This window comes from Stegostoma tigrinum, chromosome 19 (genome assembly GCF_030684315.1).
Source record: "Stegostoma tigrinum isolate sSteTig4 chromosome 19, sSteTig4.hap1, whole genome shotgun sequence".
In the NCBI taxonomy this organism is placed as follows: domain Eukaryota; kingdom Metazoa; phylum Chordata; class Chondrichthyes; order Orectolobiformes; family Stegostomatidae; genus Stegostoma; species Stegostoma tigrinum.
In genome coordinates this window covers 11,442,086-11,465,863 of record NC_081372.1, presented here as the reverse complement: position 1 = coordinate 11,465,863, position 23,778 = coordinate 11,442,086, and the positions used below count along the sequence as shown (strand labels likewise).

General features: G+C 44.0%; 1 protein-coding gene across 9 annotated transcripts in view; it reads right to left on the bottom strand.

Annotated features, from left to right (window-relative positions):
* The window catches only part of LOC125461316 (protein CBFA2T2-like), a 151,392-nt gene that overhangs the window by 71,911 nt on the left and 55,703 nt on the right, over positions 1-23,778 (bottom strand). The window contains exon 1 of one of the 9 annotated variants that reach the window (XM_059652736.1): positions 3,378-3,656. The exons of the other annotated variants lie outside the window; for them this stretch is intronic. The gene's annotated coding sequence lies outside the window, so the exon portion shown is untranslated. Of the gene's footprint in view, positions 1-3,377; positions 3,657-23,778 lie in introns of those variants that run through there. 9 annotated transcript variants of the gene reach the window in all.

Sequence of the window (23,778 nt, the reverse complement as noted above, 5' to 3'; positions counted from 1 at the left end):
TCTCACACACACACACACACACACACACACACACACACACACACACACACACACACACACACACAGGTTGTAGATAACTCTACCAAGTTTAATGCCCACACTATCACTAGTTGGGGGATGCCAATAGGCAGTTTTATACAAAGGGTGCTGTGAGTTCTACACCTATTTGGTGGGCAGTAAGGTGGCTTAGCTTACCATGCAGTAGTGTATCGGGGGGTCAGAAACCACCCCCAAACTGTACTATCGAACAACCATTCCTCAATTTACCTGATGTCTCTGTGCTGGCGAGTAGGGTAGGGTTTGGGGGGGCAATTATAGTCGCAGAAGGTGGTTAAAGCTATTCAATCAAATTCTCTGATGTAAGGATTGGCATTCAGCACTTATTCCTGCTTTCTGGGTCAACATATCTAGCATTCAGAGATAATGGGAACTGCAGATGCTGGAGAATCTGAGATAACAAAGTGTGGAGCTGGGTCATCCAGCTCCACACTTTGATATCAAGCATCCAGGCAGGTGGGGAAGACATTTGGGTACATACTAATTACACAAGGTTCCTTTTTCCTGCATACATTTTAAACGCCCACACCCTGAACCAATATTCTTCCTTACCCTCCCTGAAGTACGCACCACCCTGCCATCCTTGTTGCCTCTTTGCTGTGGTGCGGTCTCCACAATGACATTCAGTATCTTGCTCAAGCAGTAATCCTACATGTGCAGACACACACAGCAATTCTCATCTTCATCTCGACAGCCTCTTCACAGCATGAACCAGGGAAGTAAATCCTTTGTGGATGCTCTCCCTCCTGAAATCAGTCACTGGAGCTAATGCTGACACATCCACACATTCAGTAGAGATACGAAATAAATGGCCACACATCAGCTCCCAACCATCGTACAAACGCTGAAGGAGGTTATTTGGACCAAGTTGTCTCTGCCTGCTGTTTAAATGATTTTTGACCCTCTCCCCCTCCTCTTCCTCCATAGCCCTGCAATAACCTTTGTTGAAAGTCTATGTGTTCTTCACTTCTGATGGTTACAATTAGAATTCGCTTCCACCTCTCATTCCAGATCGCAGTCACTTTAGAAAAAGTGTTAATCTTCCCTTAGCTCTTTGCCAATTATAAATCCTTTGATTATCAGCCCCCATTCTACTCCTTATGCAGCTTATCAAAACACCTCAAACATTTTGAACAGCTTTAGTAAATCTCCTCTCTGGTGGTGAACAGTCCCTGTCACTCGAGGTTCCCTACTTAACTGAAGTGCCTCATCACTGGGACCACTGTTAAAACTCTGCACCCACTGCAAGGCTTTGCCATGCTTCCTATAATGTGGTTCCCAGAATTAGACACAATGTACTAACTGAAATGTAACCAATGATTTATGAACTCTTTTGCATAACTCTAGCTTTTGTGCTCTATTTATAAAGCCATTGGGATTCTTTTTTATTGTATCTAACAAATGAATGACACGTGCCTACAGGAAATTTGTATGAGAATGTTTTTGACATCAGTTCTGATGAGGTGAGATCTCTCTCTCCCTCTCTCTGGCTAGAAGAAAATCAATATAATGATTACTCATGCATCCACATGCCTATTTGGATTCTGCTTTAATGGTGTTGACCCTAACCTGTTTCATAGGCATGTCAGATTCCCTGGCACCTCCCAATTGATGGCCACTCTGCTCCACTGCTTCTCAAAATGCTGGTATGCTGCTGGTGTCTTCCACAGTGAAGACTGATGCAAAGTACCTCTTCAGTTCTCTCATCATTCCCTTGTTTCCAATTACCATTTCTCCATTCTCATTTTCCAGCGGTCCAATGTCCACTCTTGCCTCTCTCTTACCTTTCACATATCTTTAAAAAAAACTCTTGCAATCTTCTTTCATATTGCTAGCTAGCTTACACTCATATTTCACCTTCTCCTCCTTTATTGCTTTTTCAGTTGTCCACTGCTGTTTTTTTAAAAAGGCTCCCCAATCCTCTGGTTTCCCAGCAGCTGATGAATACTATAATTTTTAAAATATACAGGATAGCAGCAGAGTTGAGAAGATTGATGAGAATTTGGAATTTGATGGCACAGAGACCCCTACTGCTCACAGCCTGCCGTTACATGTTGACATGGCAGAATTAAATGGGGAGGTGCTGACACAACCGTGGGAAACATTGATGAGAACGGTTTGACAAAAATAAATTATCGCAGCAGCTAAAGTCTCCTGGAGAAACACGCCAAGATTTCTATTAACTCCAGTTGATATTGACAGCTCATTTATAGCTAGGTGGCAGGTAATAATTTAGCTAAATAGTGTTATGGTCGGACTGTCTCCAATCCATTCTAGGGCATGGCAAGTCACACACAAAAATCTTTACTACTTCAAAAATAAACAGCCAGCAAGTTGATAGCCATGAACTAAAAAGGCAGTCGATCTCAAGGATGCCATGAGATTGAGTTTGGAGACTCAATCAGTGTGATATTGAAAGGGCATACTAGTATGGGTATCATAGAGCAAGGAAAGTTTGCAGAAAACTTCAGACATGACCTCACTCATCCCTACCCGAACACCCTCCTCCAGCGCTAGAATCCTCCCAAGATTTCTGCACTCCCCAATCTGTCCTCTCAGTCACCCCGAGTGTTAAACTCTGCATTACAACCATCAGCTTCCCAGATTCTAAGGTGTGGACCTTAACCTCTTCCCAAACCCCTCCACATCCCTCCATTTCTTCATGACGTTCTTTAAAATTTCTTTTGAACATGTTTGTAGGCACATGCCCTAATTTTAAAAAAAAAATTCATTCTTGGGAATGAGGGCATTGCTGGCTAGGCAGCATTTATTGTCCAGAGGGCAGTTAAGGGTCAACCATGTTGCTGTGGGTCTGGAGTCACATGTAGGCCAGAATGGCAGTTTCCTTCCTTAAAGGACACTGTTTAACCAAATTGGTTTTTCCCAACAATTGGCAATGGATTCAGGACCATCATTAGGTTCTTAATTTCAGATATTTTATTGAATTCAAATTCCACCATCTGCTGTAGCAGGATTGGGACCCAGGTCCCCAGAACGCTATTTGGATTAACAGTCAAGCGATAATACCACTAGGCCGTCACCTTTCCACCCACGAACTGAGTGTCAAATTTTGCCCAATAGTTGTCCCGTGAAGTACCTTGGGACGGATGCACGGGCCTTAAAGGCTCCAGGCGAATGCAAGTTGTTGTTGGCAGAATGCCGAGTTGGCGGCGCTGAGTCGAGGGGAGACGTTTGACCGGCACCGAGACGCGAAAAGTCGTCCGGAGCAGGTGGGAGAAAGTAAGGTTTCTCCAAAAAAATTTCACGCAGGAAGGTGCGAGGGTTAACGCTGCAGGACAGACTGAGACACAGGTGCTCACCAGAATGCACTTGGCTCAGATAGAGAAGCCTGGGTGCACCTTTCCATTCTCGCTCGTCTCAAGTAGATATAGCTCGTCCCTTGTCTTTTAACACACGCTGTTCACACTCTCTCTCCCTCTCTGGGGGCTGCTGTTGCTTCCAAACTTGTCACTGAAACACCTTCACCTTGCCCCACCATTTAACTCCTGCGTACAGCTGTCACACACAGCCCTGGACAGATCTGTCACTGCTTTTGTCTTTCAGCTTTTGACTGTGAAAAATGTTTGTCTTTCTCAAGAAGGGAAGATCGTGGGGTATGTGTGTGTGTTGGAGGGGGGAGGAGGTAGCTGGCTGGGCGTTGGGAGTGTGGCGGGGGGGGGGGGGGGGGCCGATGTGCAAGGCAACAGGAAGGACTACAGATGTCGCCATTGGCAGGCTGCCACAAAATTAGTGTTGCTAATTCTTTTATATTTCAATTACCCAAACTGCTAAGATTATTTCAAACGAGGAAGCTTCAGTCAAGGAACAGCTTCTTTGCATAATGACCTCTGTTTGTACGAAGAGGTTTTTAATTTTTCGTCGTTAAAAGGAGAGAGAGAAGACGTAATGGCAGAAAATAGATAGGCTAAAGCTGTTTTTTTTTGTCAGCCAGCTCTGAGCCTAAATGTTCCCGCTTTAGCTAAATGCCTTTGGATCGTTGCAGAATGGGCTGAGGTTCCATTGCGTTGTACCAAAGATGCATCAACGTCAACCTCAGGAAAGGAATGTGACATTTAGATTTCCACAGCAGCCATTGTTAAGATCATTTTGAACGAAATAGTCAATTTGATGAGACACAATGGGCAGTTTTATGCCATCAACTAGCAGTGACAGGCAATAGGATTCAAATCTGGCTGAAATCGGTGGTAGGAAATTGTGTGCTGCAACAGCAGTAGGGTTCCAATTCATCAGCCTGGGCTGAATCCAACACAGAAAATAAAAGAACAATATCAACTGTGCTGAACCCCCCCACTCAATACTTTAAGGCAGACCTTGTATACGTCCCAGCAACTTTCAAAACTGTACCCAGTGGAAATTAAGTTTGGGACAGAAAAGATTTGGGTCCAGAAGACTGGAACAAGTAGACTTTGTTTCAGACTGGAGTTTGCTTTATTTGAGAGAATGTGCAGAAATAAGCCATTCAACCCATCTAGTCTGTGCCAGCATCAGTGCTTCACCCTGCCTCCTCCCACGCTTCCTCATCTTGTTGTAAAATTATATTTCTGCCTCCTTAATTGTTTATCTAATACCCCATCAAATCATAGAATATTGCAGGAAGGGACACTTCAATCCATCACATCTGCCCTGGCTCTGCACTGAGCATCACACCATTCTTTTGTCTTTATCCTCATCCCTTACATATTGTTTTAACTCAAATAATCACCCTGAATGCTTCAACTGAACCCAACTCCACAACACCAAGCACTGCATTCCAGACCCTAACTATTCGCTGTGTGAGAATGTTTTCTCCGCACATCACATTTGGTACCTTTGCAAATTGCTTTAAATCTGTTCCCTCTTGCTCTCAATCCTTGATGAGCGGGAACATTTTCTCCTGGTCTACTCTATCCAGACCTTTCATGATTCTGAAAACTCCTGCCATCACCTCGTCTACCTTTCCCATAAGAACAGTTCCAACCTTTCCAACTTATCATCGTAACCGAAGTTTCTCATCTCTGGAATCATTTTTGTCAATCTCTTCTGCATGTTCCCCACTGCATTCACATCTTTCCTAGACTGAGGTATCCCAAAACTTTATTTAATACTGTAGATGAAGTCTAACAAGTGTCTTGTAGAAGACCCCTGGCTCCAGCACTCTCTGCACCTAGTTGTAAATGTCAGGATAGTGTGTGATTTATTGACTGCACTCTATTGCCACCTTCAATGGTCTATGTGCATACACACCCAGGTTTCTCTGTCCCATAACCACTTAAGCATTGTAATCCCTTCATATGCACCAGGAAGAAATATAGGAGTAGGCCATTCAGGCCCTCAAAACTGCTCTGCCATTCTAGATCATTTACCTCAATGTCATATATCCTTCAATGTCATGAGTGACATTCTACCAAATGTCTACCAAAACTCTGTCACATAGTGACTGGGCTTCCTGGCGTAGGGAATGCCAAAGATTCACCACCATCTCCGAATGAAGGAATTTCTCTTCACCTCAATCAGACATAACATCCTCTGGTTTTAGGCCTCATGACCAATCCTTCCTGCATTTTCTCTGTCTAATGCTCTCTGTTCCCTGTGGTGAGGAATGATTCCCCACCATGGGGAAAGAGGTGTTTCCCCTTGAATTGGCCACACAATTTTTTGCGACAATCATTTTGTTTTGGCTGCTTGTGTTGCCTATCCTCCAATGTATCAGTTTTGCTTCAAAATGCATTGAACAAAGTAAGATAAAGAACAATGTCCATCTCAGGAACCATCACTGGGTGGCATAGTGGCTCAGTGGTGAGCACTGCAGCCTCACAGCACCAGGGACCTGGGTTTGATTCCACCCTCGGGCAACTGTCTGTGTGGAGTTTGCACATTCTCCCTACGTCTGCGTGGGTTTCCTCCGGGTGCTCCGGTTTCCTCCCACAGTCACAAAGATGCGCAGGCTAGGTGCAATGGCCATGCTACATTGCCCATAGTGTTCAGGGATATGTTTACGGGGATGGGTCTGGGTTGGTGTGGAGTTATTGAGTCGCAGGGCCTGCTTCCATACTGTAAGGATTCTGAGTGTAAGTTGCACTGAATAACCCAGAACTGGAGATCATTCAAACTCTTCTGCCTGTATCTGCACAGTTTGGAGTTTGCACATTCTCCCTGTGTCTGCGTGGGTTTCCTTCGGGTGCTCCAGTTTCCTCCCACAGCCCAAAGATGTGCAGGTTAGGTGGATTGGCCATGCTAAATTGCCCGTAGTGTTCAGGGATGTGTGGGTTATAGGGGGGCGGGGACAGGTCTGGGTGGGATGCTTCAAGGGGCGGGTGTAGACTTGTTGGGCCGAAGGGCCTGTTTCCACACTATAGGGAATCTAATCTGTTTCTGAAGACATCACCCCTGTGCTCCCCAACCTACACTGACTCCCATTCAAGCAAGCCTCAACTTCAAACTTCTCGCCCTCGTTTCCAAATCCATCCACCTCCTTTATTCATTGGATGTCAGCATCACTGACAAGGCCAGTATTTGTAGCCTTTTTTTGAATGACCCTTGAATTCACTGGCTCAGTGGATCAGATTAGAGGACAGTTAAGAGTTAACTGGGTCGCTGTGGGTCTGGAGTTACGTGGAGGTACGGGATGGCAGGTTTCCTTCCCTGAACAACATTCGTGAACCAGTCAGTTTTTACAACCATTGATAATAGTTTAATGTTCCCATCACTTCGATTCCAGATTTAGAAAGTGAATAAATTCCACCTGCATTCCTGGCAGGATTGGAATTCCTTTTACTGACAGTGGAAGCCTGAGCTTCTCGATTCCTTGTCCGATGATAGCGGCAGTCTCCCGTTATCCCTGTAACCTCCTCGAGTTTCCACATTGCTCTGTGAACTTTATGTTCTTCCAACTTTGGCCTTATGTGGGCCGAAAAGGGGAGGCGATAGCCTCGTGATATTATCACTGGACAGTTAGTCCAGCGACCCAGGTAATGTCTGGTGACCTGGGTTCAAATCCTACCACAGCAGATGGTGGAATTTGAATTCACTAAAAAAAAACCTGAAATGATGATCATGAGTTCGTTTTCAATTGTCAGGAAAAATTCATCTGGTTCACAAATGTCCTTTTAAGGAAGGAAATCTGCTGTCTTTATCTGGTCTGGCCCTCAGGTGACTCCAGACCTATAGCAATACGGTTGACTCTTCTGGGCAATAATCATAACAGAGGAAAAGTATGGAGCCAAAATCCAAACCCCACATGCATTTGTGATGACATTCAAATGTGAAAGATATAGACTGCTTGCATGCTGTCCATACATTGTCATTGTTTCTGCTGTGTCCATTTCCATTCCGAGAAATAAAACAGCTAGTAATTCAAAGGAATTTGGATTTTTTCAATCAAAAATGTGAACTTCATTTTCACTGTCAGCCATGGCTCAGTAACATTCTGGGTCAAAAGATTCTGTGTTCAAGTCCCATTGTAGTACGTGAGAACAGAACAACCTAGCAGTCCCTGGTCACTACTGAGGGAGTGTTAAATCTCCCAGTCCTTCAGATGAAATGTTGAACTGAGATCCCACATACCCCCTCAGGAGGGTGGTAAAGATCTCATGCCACTGATTTGGAGAAGAGTAAGGGAGTAAACCTTGATGTTCTGGGAGCACCTGTCCCTCAAACAACATCAGATCACTCTTATGGAAGCTTGCCATGTCTAAGTGTGTTTCCTGTGTTGCAATGGACTCCTGGCTGTAAAGGTGATTTCAAACATTGTGTGGGTATGAAAGGCAGGATTTCATTTTACTTCATTCAATCAGACTTTTCAGTTTCAGAGTTGGGATGTCATGTGGAGGTTGTTGAGGCCCCTTTCTGGAGTAATGTGCACAGTTCTGGTCGTTCTATTATAGGAAGGATATTATCAAACTGGAGAGGCTTTAGATAAGATTTGCCAGGATGTCACCAGGAATGGAGAGTTTGAGATATTAAAAAAATGGACTGGAAAGACTAGGACTTTTTTCATTGGAGGTTGAGGAATGACCTTATACAGGTTTATGAAATCATGAGGGGTATAGATAAGATGAATGACAAGGGGTTTTTTTCTCTAGGGTGGGGGAGTTCAAAACTAAGGGGCATATTTTTAAGGTGAGAGGAGAAAGATTTAGAAAGGACATGACGGGCAACTTTTTTATACAGAGAGCAGTTAGTGTGTGGAATGAACTGCCAGAGAAAGTGGTGGATGCAGGTACAGTTACAACATGTAAAAGACATTTAGATAAGTACATGAATAGGGAAGGTTTGGAGGGATATGGGCCACACACAGGCAAGTGGGACTAGTTCAGTTTGGGAACAAGGTCGGCACGGACTGGTTGGACTGAAGGGTCTGTGCTGCATGACTCTACATATAAACGCTGGCCTAACCAGTCACACACTCATCCTGTGAATGAGTTAAGCACAACAGTATCCCTGATATTAATCACCAGGCTATTAATGGATGTTCCTTCAGTCATCCAGACATCCAGAGTATCCTATCTGCATCTCAAGAACCCATCACCTCACTGCCCTTTAAGGCACTGCTATAAATCTAACTCTTTGACCAAGGTTTTTGGCTGTCTGCCCTAGAACTGCTTTAAATTATTCATTTTTGCTGTTTCATTGTCTTATAAAGTGGCTTGGAAAGATAGATTAGGTTAAAGGTGCTTTACAAATGTAAGTTGGTGTTAGTAAATTAAAATTGGCATTTAATGTACATTTTTATAAAGAGTATGATTTGATGGATGTTTTACAGCAGCAAGTAGAGAGCATTCAGACTGAGACGTCAGACCAGCGAAGAGAATGACTGAGGCAGTATCAGCTGAGAAGATCTCAGCTTACCATATGGAAACCTTCCTCTCTCACCAAAAAGACCCAGCATTGTGAATTTTCCTCCGTTCTATTTTCCTCGCCAGATACCAGAGTTTCCACATTTCATCCCTGATTCTCTACAATAATCCAGTGCACACAAACAAACTAGAGGCAATGTTAAAATGGTTAAAAATCACAGGCCAAGACGTTCCTCATCATGGTCAAGACCATTTTCTTCTTAAGTAACAGCCTTCTGCAGTTGCTTTCCCTACAACCTCTAGGTCAGGAGGTCATGGGTTCAAACAACATGCAATTTACTTGGACCCACTATCTCGACGGATCATAATAAATAAAGACTTGCATTGATATAATAGTTTCACAACCTGAACTTGATCCAAATATCCTGCTGGCCAGTGACATACTTTCAAGTGCCTGCCCTGTTGTAGAGAATGTGCCAGACAAGATCTGCACAGAAATCTCCTCTGAATTGTCTTCCAATGCACTGGGGGGGTGATGGCCTACTGGTGTTATCACGAGAGTATTAATTCAGGAAACTCAGCTAATATTCTGGGCACCTTGGTTTAAATCTCACCAGGGCAAATGGTGGAATTTGAATTCAATAAAAATACTCTAGAATTAAGAATCTACTGAAGACCACCGTCGGCTGTTGGAAAAATCCATCTAGTTCACTAATGCCCTTTAGGGAAGGAAATCCGCCAGACTCAGCTGGTCTGGCCTACATGTGACTCCAGACCCACAGCAGTGTGGCTTATTCTCACCTGCTGTCTGAAATGGCCTAGCAAGTCACTCAGCTGTATCAATAGCTCAGTGGGCAGCACTGGTTCAAGAAGGCAGCTCCTCACCATCTTCGGAAGGGCAACTAGGGATGGGCAATAAATGCTGGGCCCAGCCAGCAATGCCCATATCCCATGAGTGAATAAAAAAAGCTCCCTCAAACAGCAGTCTAGTAATGACTAAAATCTATAGATTTTCAGTGTCTGTAGTTGGCAACCCCTTAAGAATCCAATATGTTTTAATGTGATCACCTTGCATTCTTCTCAACTCCAGGGAGTAGAGTCTCAACTTGTTTAACCTTTGTTCATAATACAATCCCTCCATAATAAGGTTTATCCCGGTGAACTTTCTCTGAACTGCCTCCAGTTGAAAAAAATGACTTTCCTTACATAAGGGGATCAAAACTGCTCACAGTGCTCCCATACAGTGGCAACAAGTAGGACAAAATCTTGCAATTAGAGGTAGGCTATTGAGGAGTGAGGTCAGCAAGCTTGCCTTCAGAAGAGGGCAGCAGGAATCAGGAACTCTCTCCTTCAGAATCAAACCAAACACTTCAAATTTTGACAGATCTGAGCTAAGGCAGGGCAGAGTATAGTGGGATCTTGCTGTGTGCAATTTGGCAGTCATGTTCCCCACATTGTGCAAGTTCCACCTCAGGAAAAGTCCTAATTGGCTGGAAAACACTTTTGGGCTGTCTGGAGGCTGTGAAAAGGGCTACACAAACAAAAGTTTATCTATTTCCATGTTTTTTTATGGCGGAAAGCTGGCGATCAGCCTGCCTCTGTACTTACCTAAACCAACTCCTGTTTCCCTACCCCAGCCCCCCGTGCTCCCTGAGATAGATTCACTCCCAACTGATCAACAACATCTTCCCAAAATTCTCATCCCCAATTCCCAATTCATCCATGGCTCTGGCCCGTCAACTCCTCCAGCTCCACAATTCTCCGAAATGTGACCAGAGACAACAACAGCAGAACAAGGCCATTTGGCCCCTCAAGCCTGCTGCATTGATCGCTATGATCACAGCTAATGTGTTTGTGTTTCCACATTCCTACCTACTGTTGATAATCTTTCATTCCTCTACCTAACAAGAATCTATCTCCCTCTGCCTTAAAAATATTCAGTGACCCTTCTTCACTGCTTTCCAAGGGAGAGTTCCAAATCTCACAGCCTTTGAAGAGAAAGGAAATTCTATTCATCTTAGAAGTGCAACCGTGCTGATCTTGTAACAGTGGCTTCTAGTCCTGAACTCCCACAGAAGAGAAACCGTTCTTTTCATGCCACCTTGTCAAGTTTAGAATCTCGAATACTTTGGGACAGTACAGTGGCTCAAAGGTTAGCAGTGCTGCCTCACAGCACCAGGGGCCTGGGTTTGTCTCCACCCTCAGGCAACTGCGTGGAGTTTGCACAATCTCCCTGTGTCTGCGTGGGTTTCCTCTTGTAGTCCAAAGATGTGCAGGTTGGGTGGATTGACCATGCTAAATTACCCATTGCATCCAGAGCTTTGAGTCCTGAGGAAGGGTCACTAGACCCAAAACATTAACTCTGTTTTTCACTCCACAGGTGCCGCCGGACCTGCTGAGCTACTGCAGCAACTTTGTTTTCGTTTCTGATTTACAGCACCCGCAGTTGTTTTGGTTTTTATCCTTACTTTTCAGTTCCTCTTGTAAAGAAGTTCAGCATTCAATTGAAATTTTTCAAGATCTCTGCATTCAGTGAATTCCAGTCACATTGGCATTCATTGATCAACAATGGGTGGCCAAGTCTGAGGTGATGCATTTTGGAAGGACTAATAAGGTAGAGCCATAGGAAATACAGAGGATTAAGGGATAAGAACTGTTTGGATCAGTCGAGGAAGTGAAGGATTACAGGGAAAGGGCAGGAAAGCAAACACGAGCAGTGTCAGATCATGATCCTGCTGAATGTTGGAGCAGGTTCGAGGGGCTGAACAGTCTATTCCTGTTCCTATTTCTTATGGACGTATGTTTAGATGAACATTTAAAACTGATCGCAGACAAGGCCTCGGCCTGAACAATCAGGATTTCCCTCTCTACCTGTCTGCCTTTACGAGGCTCTGTAACACCAATTTGCTTTTGCCAGACCCGTCATCAGCCCTAAATACCTCCTCATGTGACTCACACTGTTTGGGGCTGCATTGGTTCAAGGCGGCAGCGCACTGCCACCTTCTCAAAGACAATTAGCAACGGGCAATGCGCATGGGACCAGAAAGTGATGCCCACATCCCATTGATAGAATAAGGAGAATGCTCCTGTGTAGCACCTGGGGATGTTTCACATGTTAAAAATGCTGCTGTTGTTGTTTTTGTTTTGATGGACCCCTGTACACCCCTCCCCACCCCACACCCTCTCCCATTTGTGTATCGGATCCCACTTCAGTGGAGTAATTAACCCTGTAATTAGCTCTTGGTTCAACAAGAGAAATCCTCATTCACTGTGGAGGATGCCATTTGGCTCATTGCCCAGTTCAGACTCTTCCTGGGAGCAATGCCAGAGGATGTTAACATTGCAACTGCACACTGTCGATGGGGGTTCCAGCTAGTGACATCACCGGGACTGCAAGCAATCGAAGACATAAAGGCTCAGCAAAGTACACTGTGTGTGTGCGTGTGCGTGTCTGTGAGACAGAGAGTGGGTGTATGTGTGTGTCTGGGTGTGGGTGTCTGTGTGTGTGTGAGACAGAGAGAGAGAGAGAGAGAGAATGTGTCTGTGTGGAAGAGAGAGAGACAGCAAGAGAGAACAAGACAACGCTCCTGGGAATTGTACACACCCATCTATCTACCTCTATTTCACCTCAGCACTCAGGAGGTTCTTTGCTGGTGACTTTCCGAGATGGTATGGGGCTGTAGGAGTCCAGGTCCCCCACAGGGAGAGGTGGGAGGGAAACCTTACACTGCAGGGAAATGCCTGTGCAGACATCAGGTGAGATCAGGATTAGACATAACTGAGATGGTCCCCAGTGAGAGATCAGTCTGCCGTCACTCCAAATTGCACATGAAAATTAGCCATGTGGATACATGCTGGCTGTGAAACCAAAGAGACATGCTCAATTTTTCACAGATGACACTCTTTGTCCTGGTGATCTCCTGCACTGGTTTCAGTTGATTAAAGGCACAGGCTTTGCAGTTTGGCGTGAAACTTTGAGTATTTATCATTTCCTATCAATCCTGGGCTTTCCTCCACAGTCTTTCAGTGTCAGGTCACACTGCTGCAGCCATCACGAATGATAGAATAGATGGATTCTGACTGCTGGCCAGTTTAGTACTTTTCCTGGAGTCATAGAATCATAAAATCACAGAGCATGGAGTATGGAGCTTCGGTCCAGCTCATCCACACTGATCATGATCCCAAACTAAACTAGTCCCAGCTGCCTGCATTTGGCCCACGTCCCTCCAAACTGTTCCTGTTCATGAACTTATCCAAATGCCTTTTAAACGTTGTAACTGTACCTATATCCACTCCACTTCCTCTGGCAGTTCATTTCCACACATGTACTATTCTTTGTGTAAAAAAAGTTGTCCCTCGTGCAGAAATTTGAGAAATGTGTAGGAGATTTGATTGGTAAGGCTGCAAATGATACAGAAGCAGGAAATGTGATAAGTGGCACAGAGGAAAGCCTGAGGTTACAGGACATTATGGACGGGCTGGCCAGAACAATGGCAAATAGAATTTAACCATGAAAATTGCAACGTGATGCATTTTGGGAGGATTAACACAGCAAGACACTACATGTTGAATGGTAAGACCAATAGGAAATACAGAGGATCAAGGGTTAAGAACTAGAGACAACACTGCATGGAGCTGGAGGAATACAGCAGGCCAGGCAGCATCAGAGGAGCAGGTAAGCTGACATTTCGGGTCAGGACTCTTCAGAACTATTTGGATCAGTCGGGGAACCAAGGATCACAGGGAAAGGGCAGGAAAGTGGACATGAGGAATGTCAGATCAGCTGTGATCCTTGTGATTGATACAGCAGATTCAAGGAGCTGAAAAGCCTACTCCTGTTCCTATGTCTTATGGACTTATGTTTCAATGAGTATGCAAGGTTATTTGCCCAGTACTGGAAAACAGGATTAGAATAAACTGATGCTTGATGACGGGCATTGACATGTTGGGCTGAAGGGCCTTTTTCCACGCTGCAAAATGTCATTGCTGTAAACTAGATCCAGAAGAAATTACCTTCAATGAGTTAAAAGTAAATTAAAGATAAATCAATATGAGAAGAGCAAACATTATTTGTATAGAACCTCCTACATAGCAGAAGGTGCTTCAACGCACTTAACGTTCCTTTGGGACTGAAGCAGCCCGTGTCCATATGTGGCAAGATCCAGACAACATCCAGGTTTGGGCCAACAAGTATACACACAGCGGGGTGGCCCATGTGTACACACGGTGGGGGGGGTTGGAGGGTGTGGCCCGTTTACACACACACAGGGCAGCGTGTATATGGAATGCACAATCAGGGAAAGTGGTACATGTGAGTACAATTACAACATCTAAAAGGCATTTGGACAGGTGCATGGTAGGGAAAGGTTTACAGGGTATGGGCCTAAAGCAGGCAAATGGGACTAGGCCAGTTTAGGAAACCTGGTTGGAAAGGACGAGTTGGCCTATTTCCAAACTGTATATCTCTATGACTGTAAATAACATTCATGCCACAATAGTTCAATGGAAATGGCCATTTCCAACAAGAGACAATCAAACCATCTCCCCTTCATATTTAACGGTGTGACCATCATTGAATGGCCCATTATCAACGTCCTAGGGGTAACCATTAACCAGAAACCAAACTGGAATCGCCATATAAATACAATGGTTCCAACAGCAGGTCAGAGGCTGGGAATCCAATGGGGAGTATCTTGCCTCCTGACTCCATAAAGTCTGTCCACTATCTAGAAGGCTAAAGTCAGGAGTGTGATGGGATAATCCCCACTCTCTTTGATAGGTCGAGCTCTAACAACCCTCAAGAAATTGGACACCTTTCAGGACAAAAGAGCTGCCTTGACTGGCTTCCCTTTCAGTACCTTGAACACTCACTCTCTCAACCACAATGGCAGCAGTGTGTAGTAATTCACCAAATCTCCTTCAAAAGCACCTTCCAAACACATGACCTCTACCACCTAGAAAGACAAAGGCAGCAAATGTATGCGAAGCCCAATCCGTGGAAGCTTCCCTCCAGCCCACACACCTCCTGACTTAGAAACATATTGCCATTTCTTCACTGTCACTGGGTCAAGATCCTGAAATTCCTTCCATTTAAGGAGCATATGTGTGTATCCCTAAAACTAAGGACTGTAGCAGTTCAAGAAGGCAGCTGGCCATCAGCTTCTTACGGGCAATGTCAGAGATGTCCAAATCCCTTGAATATTTTTTTAAAATGCTTTGATGTTCAAGTGGTAGCTTTGAAGAACACTGTAATGAAGGTGACAGGGGTGTTCCAGTGTTTCAGACTCATGTTGATTGAAGTGGGAAGCAATGAAAATGGAGGAAATGAGAAACCATTATTGGAGGAGCCTGGATGAAACAAACAATTACAAGAAATAAGGAGGGCAAGGCCAGAGAGGCATCGGAAAACAAAGATGGAAATTTCAAAACTGAGGCTTTTGTGGACCGGGAGCCAATGTAGACCAGCAAGTGTTGGGTTGATGGGTTGGCAGAGCCTAAGCTAAGATTAAGGATTTGGAAAAGGACTTACCAACCTTTCATGGAATGTGGGTGTCTCTAATAAGACCAGCATTTGTTGCCCATCCCTCAGTGCGCTTTAAGTGAGTAGCTGAGGACAGCTAACCACATTGCCATGGGTCTGGAGTCAGACACAGGCCGGATCATGTAAGGATCGCAGATTTCTTTCTTGAAAGGGCATTGAAAAAACCAGATGGGGGTGTCAGATAGTTGATAATGGTCTCATACCCACCAATCTTGAGCAATAAATTATTAATTCAACTTAAATTGCACCAGCTGTTATGGGATATGACCTCCTGCCCCCAGGGCATTAGCAACTTGTGCAGCAACATTGCCATGAAACAACGGTCACTCCATGGGGCAATGCAGCAACAAAGGAGGCCATTCAGTTCTCATGCCAAAAGATACTCTTTCTTGAAGAGCTACCCAATTAGACCCGGCCCTTTGCCTTTTCCCAATGTCTTGGCAATTCTGGTTTCCGTTTCAACCTTTTGCTGGTTTGGTTATGAAAAGTCGCCTTTGCACGTACTTGCACCTTCCAGGTAATGTTTTCCACATCGCAAAGCTAGCCGTGGAAATCAAAGCACACTTCTCCTTTCCGTCAATTATTTTGGAGGTACCCACTGGTTTCCACCTTCCTACTATTGGAAGCAATTCCTCCCCGATAAAATGCTGCAGAATTTTCTTAGTTTCTTTGAATCTCTATTGACAATAAATTATAGTTATGAAATGGTACAGTGAGATAATTGGAGCAAATGTTTTTGCCTGAAATCCTCACTCTATTCTTCAGCTTTGGCTAACATAAGCAGAGAATAACATCAGATGCATCAATTATCAGACGCCATCATCCCAAGATCTACAAATAATAAAGACCAACTATGCAAGGGTGGTCTTGTGGGTTAAATATTCAGAAACCAATTCAAGTGCTTCTATAATCTGAAACTCCCCTCCCTAATGCATTGCTGCTTTGCAATAAGTCTCCAGTGACTGGTATTTTGATACAGAACGGTGAACCAGATCCTCTCGTTCTTGGGGAGTTCATTCTGCTTTCTTCCTCTCTATCTCAGGAAGGGGATTGCTTTGGCTTTTCAACAGTGCTGCTATCCATGTCTAAGACATCAGCTGTCCACCCAACCCCTTACTGCAGTTTCCATTCTCTCCTCTGCTGACTCAGACCTACTCCTGAAATTTCCTCTTCCTCTTGACCTACTTTTTTTTGCTGCCCTAACCCACTGGGGGTCCTCTACCTTCTGCTCCTGATTGACTGAGAATTCCCTTCTCCTTCACTGAACTGTTGGTGAGGCACTCGTCCACTCCTGATTTACTGGGGATCTCAGTTTCTCTTGCTCTGGGTCTACTGGGGATCTCACTTCCTCTTCTCCTCACCTACTGGGGATCTCGCTTTCTCTTCTCAACTACTGGGGATCTCACTTTCTCTTCTCCTGCTCTACTAGGATCCCCTTCCTCTGGTCCAGCGCAAGCAACAGAACCTTTCACCAGCACAACCATACTCCTGTTAAACCCACTTCATAGTCCTGTTTGTTCTCTGCTCAATTTCAAAAATCAGTTCTAGAAGCTACCTAGATGTACTCAAACGCATGTACCACATTTACATAATGGTGCATACACATACGCCCAAATATCATACACTCACATACCATTTACACACAATTGCACATAGACACAGATATCATATACACTTAATACAGTGTGGAGCTGGAGGAACACAGCAGGTTAGGCAGCATCAGAGCAGGAAAGTTGATGTTTCAGGTCAGGACCCTTTTATCAGAATCCTTGTGTTCTGATGAAAGGTGTAAACTCGAAACTTGGACTCACCTGCTCCTCTGATGCTGCCTAGCCTGTTGTGTTCCTCGAGCTATACACTGTATTGATGCTGATTACAGCATCAGCAGTTCTTGCTCTCTCATATACACTTAATCTTGCATACAGAAGGATCATATAGACACCACATGCTCTATCTCACTCACAAACACACACACAATTTTTGGCAAATATATTCTCACCGCAACAACTGGCATTATAAAAAAATTTCAGCATGGCAAATACAAAATACAATCAGCAACAAAAAATCAAAAATCATTTTGCAAAATAATGAGCTCTCAGCTATCCCATTTACGAGTTCAATGCTGTAGGAGCTCTTCCACAAACTTCACTCCCTGCCTTTCCAGTTGTACAATGCTCACACAAAATTCAACATTAATAAGCAATGGGAGATAATTTAAAAAATTAAACATTTCTGAACGGCCCTGCAGCCTGGGATCAGAGCAAAGCGACAGATGGTAAACAGGACCATACTTTACATTGAAAATGCAAATAGCAGCTCAATGCCTAAACAAAAACAGGACACCCTCACTCACAATCTGTTATGCTGCAATCAGATTCAATGCAGCAGCACACCTTCTGTCAATCAGCATGGCCTCATTTCACAGACACTGCCATAAAATTAATATTGTTAAACAATGCCCTATTCTGTACAGCCGTGTCTCCAGGATATTCCTCCCAGCCCTCATTTCCCGTCCCTGTTGTCTTTGTGGGGCATGGCACTGTGGTGACTGCAGCCTCACCTCCATGTGGCTATTTGTCACCCAGCATTGCCATGCAGCCCAATCACAGAAGATGGCACACTGCAGACTGCAGCCTACCTTACATTGTCACCAACCACATGCATACAATATCCAGGTTGACATTCCTAGTACTGAGGGAGGGCCATGCTGCAGCAGGTTTTATCTTCCATCAACAACTCGAGATCATGCAAGCACCCAGGCTGACTATATGCACAACACTGCACTACATAAGGAGGTATTAGGACCAAAAGCTTGATCAAGAATCCAGAAGAAAGGGATTGCCCTATACTTGCGACAGAGATGATCAGGACTTCTTTTCTTTCAGGGGGTAGTCAATCTGTGAAATTATTTACCACAGATGGTTGTTAAAACTTGGTATTTAAGCATATTCAACGTTGAGATAGATTTTTAAATCAGTAAGGGAATCAAGGGTTATGGGGGATGATTGGATCTGCCATTGCAGTATTGAATGGCAGAGCTCAATGGGCTGAATGGCCTACTTCTGCTCCGATGTCTTATTGTCTATAAACAGGGTACTTTAAGGGGTGTCTTAAAGACAGCAAGTGTGAGCGAGGGGGGAGCTATATGTTACTCAAGGTACAGCCACCACTGTTGAGGTAAAAACAACTGGTGATGCACTCGGGCCAGAATTAGTGGCATGCAGATACCTCAGAGGAGATGACAGAGATTGAGGGTGGGGGGAGTGGTGTGAGGCAATGGGAAGAGATGAATCGAAGCGTTAGAATTTTAAAATCCTGACCTTCCTTGACTAGGAACCATTGTAGGTCAGTGAACATACAGACACCAATCTCTCTTTAAGACTCGCTTCAAATTAAGACATGGGCAGTAACATTTTGGGTGACCCCAAGTTCATTGGAAAGTAGACTATGGAAGTCCAGCTGGGAGTGCTTTCAAATAGTTGATCCTAGAGATAAGTAAGGCAGAAACAAGATTTCCAGCAGTAACAGCTTTATGCAGGATTGAGATGGAGAAATATGGAAATGGAATGCATGAAGGGTTATCTAAAAGTCAAATATGACATTAAGAATCAAATTGGGGTTACTCTGCTGGATGGGAATCAGCAGGGAGCAATGATTGATCGTCCCCTTTCCATGATGCCAGTATTTCCCTCAGGCCCAATGTGATCAAAAACACAAACAGAAAGGCTAGAGAAACCCAGCAGGTCTGGCAGCATCTGTGGAGACAGAAACAGAGCTAATATCTTGAGTCCAGTGGACCCTTCTACAGAACGCTGCTCCCTCCAGCAGTTTGTGCTTTAGTTACAGATTTCCAGCATCCGCAGCTCCTTGTTTCATTGTATTATCGTTAAGATAGATTATCCGGTCATGGTCACATTGCTGTCTTTGCGAGCTTGCTGTACGCAGGCTAGCTGTTACATTTGCTAAATTACAACTCCACTTGAAAAGCACTTCATTGACTACAAAACATTTTGGGACATCCTGAGGTTATGAAACCTAGGAGCTGTGGAGGGAACATGAGATGAACTTTGTCCTAATTATGTCTTTGTATAATTTCTGTAATGAAAATGGTGTTGAATTGCAGCATCTTATACACAACTCACTGTGTACTCATAAATACAAGTGACAATGAATTGCTGAGATAACAATGTGTAGAGCTGGATGAACACAGCAGGCCAAGCAGCACCTTAGGAGCCGGAAGGCTGACGTTTCAGGCCTAGACCCTTCATTGGTCTAGGCCTGAAACGTCAGCTCTCTTGCTCCTGAGATGCTGCTTGGCCTGCTGTGCTCATCCAGCTCTACACCTTGTTATCTCGGATTCTCCAGCATCTGCAGCTCCTATTATCCCTGACAATAAATGGCTATTCGATTCTATGTAAATATAACTTCTTTCTTCATGCTAGGGATCATTGCAACACAATCGTGAGTGGGGGCTCTCAATACAGTTACCCTCGATAATCCAGCAAAATGCAGCCTAAAGCAGCTCTCCTACTACTGTGTAAACTCTCCCCTCCCCATTTCTTCACTGGGGTCACCTAACCCAACAATTAACTAAATGTAGGATAATTACACCCTGAATACTGGCCAAAACATGTCCCTTAATCAATGTCACACAACTGATGATGACATTGCTATTTGTGGGAATTCTCTACAGAAAATGTGCTTACTATCTTGACAGTGATTACATGTCCAAAAAGCTATATCATTGGCTGTAAAGCATTTTGAAACATTGCTGGGGCGGCACAGTCCCAGAGACCTGGGTTTGATTCCACCTTCAGGTGACTGTCCATATGCAGTTTGCACATTCTCCCCATGTCTGTACAGGTTTGCTCCAGTTTCCTCCCACAGTCCAAAGATATGCAGGTTAGGTGAATTGGGCATGCTAAAATTGTGCAGGCTAGGTGTATTAGCCATGGGAAATGCAGAGTTTTGGGGTGGGACTGAGTGTGACACTTTTTGGAGGGTTGGTGTAGACTTGATGGCCCGAATAGCCTGCTTCCACACTGTAGGGATTCAAAGTGCTACATAAATACAAGTCTGTTTTACCTCGTCCACTGAATGTGGAGATAACTTGTTTGCCCTTCAGTCTGTCTGCAAACAATGCATCTCAAAAATTAATGGATAGACTTCAACAAAACAGGTAGGTGTTATACAGGAAGAACAGATCTAATTTTTGGTGATAATGTGGAACTGAATTCAGACCATTCAATGCTTCAAAGGGACCATTAACATAGGGAAATAGATCAAAATGACTCTTTAAGAAAATATTGGGGTTGCTATATTGAAAATGTCATTATAGAATGATGTAAATTGTCTAACACAAACTAAGAACAAACATTGCTGGAGAAACTCAGCAGGTCTGGCAGCATCTGTGAAACGAAATGAGAGTTCATATTTGGAATCCAATGACCTTTCTTGTTGATCATCTCATCTCCTGTGATGTAATTATCCCGGCTGTCAAAAAGTTTTCAGAGCAGGTTTTTGGACGCATATTGGCTCCTTGCCAGTGAGATGGAAGCTCTGAGCAAAAATAACAACGTTTTTCAGATTTGTCATTAACAGAGCATCAATTAGGTCTGGATAAGCCTCAAGGAGGAGTCTTACAGCTATAATAACCTCACATTAGCATGGTTTGGTGCTGGTGTTGGTATGGAGTACCCTCTTCCCTTGTTTTCTTAGCAAAAGCAGCAGGTACAAGCTAGCATTTGGCCATGGTTTGTTGTATAGTGCCCTTGTCAAACTCCAACCAAGAATATTGTGTTCAGCTTTAGAAAGCACACCTTTAGAAAGGATGTATAGGCCTAGGTGCAGGTATAGTGCAGATTCTCTAGAAGAAACTGAGTCTAAAAGGACGAATTACAATAGGTTGTATGAACTTGTTTTATACTTCCTCAAGTATGGAACGGTGGAGATTATCCCACCGACGAGTTTAAAATGTTAAACGGATTTACTAAGATAAATAGTGTGTTTCCTCTCATGGTCATTTGGTACACATAACTTGAGTATTACTGACAAATACATATTTGTTTGATGCTTTCACCTTGCACTCATCAGGACAATTTGCAAGAATAGCAATGTAAGGGGAACCATATTTTTGTACTGCATGAGAAGAATTTATTTCGGTACTTTATTCTTCTTGTGCCGTATAAAAATGTTGTTCCCCTTAAATTGGTGTTCTTGCAAAATGTCCTGATGAGTGCAAGACAAAAGGATTTGACAATATGTGTCCTTTTTTAGCAATATTTCCTCTTTGAGGGGATATCCGGGGAGAGACACCATTTTAAAATTAGCGTTGGGTCATTTTGCAGTGAAATTAAAAAAAAACTCACACAAAGGGCAGCAAAAATCTGGAACTCTTTCTCTCAAAATGTATGGGTGCTGGGTTAAATTACATTTCTAAACCGAGGTCAGTAAAGGATCAGGGAAGATGGAACAAAAGCAGATGAGACACAGATCAGCCAAGATCTGAACAAATGTGGAATAAGCTCCATAGTCTTCCCCTGTTCCTAATATCTTAAACACAGCCTTCTCATTAGTGATCTTCCAAGGGGCTGTTGGAATAAGGAAATCACTATTACGTGGATTGGGTGATGTGAACAATGCAGGGGACTCTTGAGGGACAGCAGATGAATACATGAAGGAGCGAAGAATGAAAAGCTTTTCTGTCTGGGGTTGATGAAGAGGGTACCAGGAAGGACGTGAGGAAAGTAAACACCAACACTGTTAGATGCCATTTTGCCAGCCTGACCTGTCTATGAGCTCTATAACCTATGTAACTGGGGCACAAAACCAGTGAACAGACTTTGCTGGCTTTGTTTTCTTGCCTTCCCCCTTCATTCAAACTTGTCCTTTACCTAACATGGATCACTAATCAGCTCGAGTATGCAGGACAAGAAGGCACGGTGGCTCGGTGGTTAGCACTGCTGCTTCACAGCATCAGGAACCTGGGTTCAATTCCACCCTTGGGTGACTGTCTATATGCAGTTTGCACATTCTCCTCATGTCTGTGGGTGCTCTGATTTCCTCCCAGCCTGAAGATAGGTCAATTGGCAGTGCTTAAATTTCCCTGTAATGTACAGGCTAGATGGATTAACCATAGTGTGGCAAGGGCGTGGGTCTAGATGGCATGCTGTTTAGACGGCTGGTCTGGGCCAAATGTCCTGCTTCTGCACTGTAGAAATTCCACGCTATCCCATTTCCTTTCCCCCAAAGTAGGAGAGATACCAAATTGGATGGTCAACAATGAGCAGAAAGTCTATTGGGATTGCCATTCTGGGAAGTGGGATTGCTTCTGCTTCCTGGTTTGCTAGGTGTCTGTCTGTGCATGTGTGCCATTATGTCATTGTAACATCAGTGGCAAAGGGAGTGTGGAGAGAAACATCCTAACTGTAGCACCAAGTGGTAAAGGACAGGATCAGGAAGACAAGGCAGGCCCTGCCATGTGCATTACAAACTTCTCGGATTACACTTCCACCGACGCCAGCCCCAGAATACATCCAGCCTGTGTTGGCAACTCAATGAATTCAGAATAAGCAGAAAGTCTCCCACAGCTAAACTCAGAGCACTATTTGCACAGAACAGTAATTACAAATTTGCTTGAGTCCAAGTATAATACGTATCGATTTGTTTTAAACAAAAGAAAGGAAACATTACAATACTGAGGAAAAACAAACATGAAAAGAGATAAAGTGAAATGGCAACATCTGGAAAAAGTAAACAGATTTTATTAACAGTACACTTGCAATTCTAGCATCCAGCCCAGTGATTTTCCAATTGCTGATGGGACAATTAAACCCAGGGAAATGTTTGCTGTCTCCCATCAAACCCGCTCCATTCCCCATTAGACAATAGAGCAGTAGAAGGCAAAATACAACCGAGAGGGAGCCTGCTCACATTCTACCCAATTATCACTCACAGGACTTGTACACCTGCATCTTGAGGTCATGACCATCATTCGCAAAAAACATATCAACCTCAAGTACTGTTATCCAAACGACACCCTGCACAGCCAGGGGTCTGAGCCAGGAGAGCAAGACTTGCATTTACATTGGAAACCCACAGCACTTCACATAAAGCCAGTAATTTCTGAAAGGCACAAAAATAAAGTTGCTGGAAAAGTTGAGCAGGTCTGGCAGTGTCTGTGAAGGAGAAAACAGAGTTAACATTTCAGGTCTGGTGACCCTTCCTCAGACACTTCCTCCGTCACCGGACCCAAAATGTAAACTTTTGTTTTTTTCTTCACGGATGCTGCCAGACCTGCTGAGCTTTTCCAGCAACTTTGTTTTTGTTCCTGATTCATTGCATCTGCAGTTCTATTGGTTTCTGAAAGGCAGTTGCTGGCTATTT